The sequence below is a fragment of the Aplysia californica genome, unplaced genomic scaffold (genome assembly GCF_000002075.1).
Source record: "Aplysia californica isolate F4 #8 unplaced genomic scaffold, AplCal3.0 scaffold00086, whole genome shotgun sequence".
In the NCBI taxonomy this organism is placed as follows: Eukaryota; Metazoa; Mollusca; class Gastropoda; order Aplysiida; family Aplysiidae; genus Aplysia; species Aplysia californica.
In genome coordinates, this window is record NW_004797356.1 from 1,673,254 (window position 1) to 1,679,003 (window position 5,750).

A 5,750-nucleotide genomic window follows, 5' to 3' on the forward strand; every position below is an offset into this window, starting at 1 on the left:
TAAAACCTCTACTAAAACTAAACTAAACCCTGAGAAAACATAACATCACAATTGAAAGAGCTGTGGAGCTGGCCTACCATAGCAAACTTCATCTCCCCACGACGTTTAACGGCAACAGAGGATGAACAAGTAAACGTGAAAGTAAAAGTACCATCAGGCAATACGGAAGCGAGAGCATACAATAAGAAATCAGACGGAAACAGAAAAAGGAGCAGGCCCAAGAAAAGAAGGATAGAAGTCAAGAATAGCATAACCATACCACAGGCGATACAACGAACTAGAGAAAGACGTTTATTACTTCTGCCGTCCTCACCAAAAACTAACAGGGGACGGAAAAGGGAAAGTAAAGTAAATTACGATTCTCTTATTGTCAATGTCCTCAACTCACCGACACATCTGATTGTCATCTGTATTGTTTTACTGTAGTACTTCTGGATTGTTCCTTCCTCTTCCACATTGGAGGCATCGTGGTGAAATCAGGCGCTCGTTAAAATAATGAAATCGAAGAAATTGGCATTTTTCAGCCAGTTTAGAATTTTTTTTCGAATTTGTGTTTTTTGGCGTAACACCTTGTATGTTTATTCAAAAACGTTCTTATGTGTGGATTTTATGGAAAAACTTTCATTAAAGGCATTTAAAAAATGCAAATTTGCAATTTCCAAGGACTCTTGAACTATGGAAGTCGCCAGACTTTGGCGGCCATTTTTTCGCAAATTTTACTTCTGAAACCAGGCCACCCCACCTCCTTCAATCACCAATATCTTGACTTGTATCCAAAATAAAAATGTATATTTTTTTCACCAAATGCAAGGCCAATGAACAACCTTTAAGATGATACCAATATCTCCATAATATACCCCAAAAAAACTGACGACTGCCTGATTCCACCGTGTCGTGGCACATCTTTCTATGTCCGTATCGTTCCTTCAAGTTCCATACTGTTGTCTCTTCTACAGTTTACTTCAATATTGTTCCTTCTATGCTTTCACTTTCAGACTGTACCTCCTACCTTCATATTTGTTCACTCTACTTGTTGAACGTGTTTTCAAAAAATCTACTTTTAGATTGTTGCTTCCACTTCCAGATAATTCTACCAATGCAAATAGGTCACGGACTACATAGTCAGGTTCTTGAACTGATAAGTGTATTATCGACAGTGCACCGATGTCACCTTTCTCTTGAGGACGTCCGCCGTGAGGTGTGGGATTTAGACACGTCATTCACCCACTTATGGAAAGTTGTGAAATGCAATGTATGGTCAACCTTTCTATATGGCTTTGAATGCCTGACAATTACTAAAGACAATGAAAATACAAAAGAAGCAACAGAAAATAGTGGTTCCTTAGGAGACTTCTGAGAATATCGTGGAAGGAAAAGAAATCAAACGAGGTAGTACTTGATGAAGCCCACGTGGGACGTTCACTGTTAAAAACAATCAGGAAAAGACAAATTATGCAGTTTTTGGGACACCTGAATAGACGTAAAGATATCTTGAACATTTAGCTCCCACTAGCAAAATTGAAGGCAAACAAGGCAGGGGTAGGTCCAGAGCAAACTACTTAGGGAACCTAAACAAATGGGCAATGGGGAAAGGTCAGGGAAACGTAGCGTTTTTTTAAAGAGCATCCGAGCAAAGGAACGAATGGAGAACCATGATGGCCGATGTCTGTCGCAGATCTGACACTGGGTGATGATTCACCTACTTAGGAGTGTATTGTGGGCCGCTCGAACGTACGCACTTTTCTGAACAGCAGGCGACCGAGCTGTAGCCCGCGGAAGACCCGAGTTCAATTCCACAGTGCGGAACTTTCTCACGGAGTACACGTATCTCCTTCTTCGGTTTAGTTTGAGTGTGAGAGAGAGAGAGAGAGAGAGAGAGAGAGAGAGAGAGAGAGAGAGAGAGAGAGAGAGAGAGAGAGAGAGAGAGAGAGAGAGAGAGAGAGAGAGAGAGAGAGAGACGCAATTATGCCACTTATGTGCTTTCCAGGATCCCCCTCCCCTACCGGGAAATTCTAAACATAAGGTTTCTACACACATACTAAATTGCATACATAATGAATTGTACAAATGTTATATCGTCGACAATCTGTGCAAATTTTCTAGGTCGAGAAAGTAAAACATTTCAGGAGAGGAAAAATTCTCATTTCTTTATTTTTACAAACTGTACCTATGTTCTGTTTATATTAGTATTTCGACCACACGCTGTTCAGATGTGCTGAGTCAAACAATTATGTCGATTTCTACTTTATCCGTAAACTGAAGTTTCTTAATCTGTGATATTGGTTGCATGAGCTGTAGAACTATTTTGCCAGAATTCAAATTCTAAGAGTTCAAAAACGTAAAAAATGATGCACAAAGTATGTCACGTGATTGCTAAAAGAATGAAACAGGGTTTTTCTCTCTTCTAAAAATTTCGGTCTCTCGTGCTTACCAATTTTAAACAGCTTGCCGACAAAACAGTACAATATATATATATCTTAAGCCTATTAAATTGATAGTCTATTTTCGTCATCATTCTTACTTAATGTGTAAGCTTTAAAAAACAAACATATAGAAACATAACAAAATTCGAAATCGTAATCAATACAATCTTGATGAGGAGTTCGCTTAGCAAGGTCTGTTCCCCTGAAGATATACCCCCCCCCTCTCACACACACCCAGACACACACACCCAGACTCACAGGCAAAAAACAAAATTTTCAACAAATTCGGCAATATGGTCGCTCTTCCCCAATACCCCCGGGTGTCCAAGTGTTGCTTGTGCGCGCCAAAGGTTACAAACGGAGTACATGTACTTTCAAAATTGATGTTATTTATTCCAAATAAACCAAGCGTATTGGGATTTTAGTTTTTAATTGACGGAACTTACTAGGTCGGTTTTTCCCCTTCAAAATTGCTAGGGTTTAAAACCTCTCGTGACTCTGTAAGTTTATTAAAAGTGTGTTTTAAAGTTGCGGTGAGTGGAAGGCAAATTGAAATTATTAGTAACTATTACTGCAGTAGATTGAAGAAACTGAAAAGCATTGGGGTTTTCTTCTGGGTTTTGAGCAGTGCTGAATAAGATGATTATGAAAAATTATATATATAATGTATATATATATATATCTATATATATCTATATATCTGCATATACCTGTAACTGTATCTGTATATCTAGCTTTATCTATCTATCTATCTATCTATCTATCTATCTATCTATCTATCTATCTATCTATCTATCTATCTATCTATCTATCTATCTATCTATCTTGATATATACAATGTGTGTGTGTGTGTGTGTGTGTGTGTGTGTGTGTGTGTGTGTGTGTGTGTGTGTGTACATCTTTAATGTCAGCCATCAGCTGTTTAATATTTGTAAAAGGTCAAGGTCATGCCCCACTTCCGTACCGCACTATTTGTAGTTCACAGACTATGGTACGGTATTCCATACCCCAGCTGTGGTTTGATCGTAACCTGGTCGGGTCCTGTACCTCAGCACCGCAGGTTTATTTGCTGCACCCTTCGACAAGGGTGAACGGAACAGGGACACAACATACATACAGACAGACCGACAAACACACACACAGACAGACAGACAGACAGTTGTGTTAGTAGAGGTTTTATGGCGTTCGCAACTGCATAAGGTCATATGAGCGCCATAAGATTAGAGCAGTTACAAAAGAGTAACAAACATAAAAAAAAGAAGGGGAGATAAGGGCGATAGATGTTTGACAGGAAAGAAGAAGCAAACCACACCAGATCACCCGCCAACCACCCACGACAGACAGACAGACAGACAGGCAGACAGACACATACACACACATACAAACAAAAAGACACTCAATAACACAAAAGAGCACACAAAAATATCAATACGTCTGCAACATGACCTACCCCCCCCCCCCCCCGAGACTGTCTCACCGAATTTCTGGGCTTTGATGGAATCCAGGTGAACAATGACTGGCCTAGAAGTGCTGAGAGGGGAAAATCCCAAAGAAACCCAAAGACCCCAAAGAAAAAAAGAACCACAAACAACAACAACAAAAATCCCAAAACAAAACAACAGCGACAACAAACAGTTGGACAAACACCGTTCTGTGGTCGACGCCACCGTGCCCCCAGACCTCAAGTTACAAGCAACTAGTATTTGTCATTGTTTTTGTATTATTATTATTATTATCCTTCTAGAATTTTTGCTCACAGCCAGCACACCTAAATGTGTACCTCCTTTGCAGCCAAATTTATTGACGATGTCCCCCCTTTTGAGCATTTTATTATTATTATTATGAACAGAGTCAAGATTTGAAGGGAGAGAAGAGGACCTTGGGCAATCCACTTTTTTGTCTTCCGTCCCACCAAAGCTATTATAATCATGCATACTGCTATAGGGGCGTCCTTTGACATTGCTGATTGTGGGTCACATTATGACATTTCTGAAGCTCAGCAACTCCAGTTTAGAAACAAGCAATTACAACATTTGTAAACCTGTAAATCATGGCATAAATTGTCTTAGAAAACCAGAAAATAGTCAAGCCTTCGGCAAATGTCGGCAAGAAACAGGCACCGTTTTGATTAAAACATCATTGTTGTACATTTTTTGGTCTACAATTGCTTTACTCTTCATCCCATCTCAGGAATAATTCACAGCTTTCAAACAAAGTTGTAAACAGAAGAATCTTAGAACAGTTATCTTTTTTTTTCTGTCTTTGTCTTGATTTACGACAGATTTTGTAACCTGGTTTAATGACATGTTACATAATATGCCAGTGAAGTTCCAAAAACAGGTTTTCTTTGAAACATACCTAAAAACTCCCCAAAGCAAAATTTTTGCAATAAACAGTGGCACTCTCACTAAATTTGAGGAAATTTTATAGAGAAATAATACCACAAAAAAAACACCTTAAAGATTTTTTTTCAAAATGGCAGCCGTTTCCATAGCAACCATAGTGAGCAGACAAACACCAAAGGGTTTCTGTAGAGAACTGACTGCATGTATATATATATATATATGTAAGTCATGTCTGTGATAAGATTTTTATCTCAGGGTTAAAAAGTAGGTCTCGATGGTTGACCTTTTCCTTAAGATCACGTGTCAAAAATATACAAAAGTCCACAAATTTAGTTGCGTTATCCTTTATGTAGATGACGCACATGGCGTCTACAGATGATTCCCAGGAGCCAATGGTACAGAGAACAGTCTACGTAATGTGATGTGCTGGGACATTGGGCGCCGAAGGAGAAAACATGGAACATTTGCCCTACAAGTCCCCTTTCTCGAATAGGTAGCGAACCTAGGCTTTCTCAGGTAGCGAACCCAAATCCGCAGGGTAAATTTCCACTCTGGGCAGATGTACGTTACGTGACGCAATGTTGCGTTGTATTATGGCAAACGTGCGATCGTCGATGTCAGCAGAAATATAGCGGTTAGTGTGGGCGCTTTGACGTCGCACGCAGGTCGCAGAGGGCCTCAGTTTGAGCAGCTGGGAGAACGTCTATCGAGAATGTCGATCTTTCTGTTGGGACGTTGTATCCCCTCTGCTCTCAGCCCAGTTTGGCCTTGGCAAGTAAGGTCAAAGCTCGCCTGATTTTTTTGTATTGAAGGGGATGTACAAAAGGGTCCACATTAAAAAAACAACCCAACATTTTGAAAGTGCGTTGTGAATGGCGATCCACGGGTTTTACTGTGGTCGATACACGTTTGTGACTGATATAGCCAGGCAATAGGACAGAGAGAGAGAGGGGGGGGGAGAGAGAGAGAGAGAGAGAGAGAG

The 5,750-nt window shown here is 40.0% G+C and overlaps 1 protein-coding gene across 1 annotated transcript in view; it reads right to left on the reverse strand.

Moving 5' to 3' along the window:
* The window catches only part of LOC106011303 (cysteine sulfinic acid decarboxylase), a gene marked incomplete at its 3' end in the record, with an annotated part of 58,217 nt that overhangs the window by 36,861 nt on the left and 15,606 nt on the right, over positions 1-5,750 (reverse strand).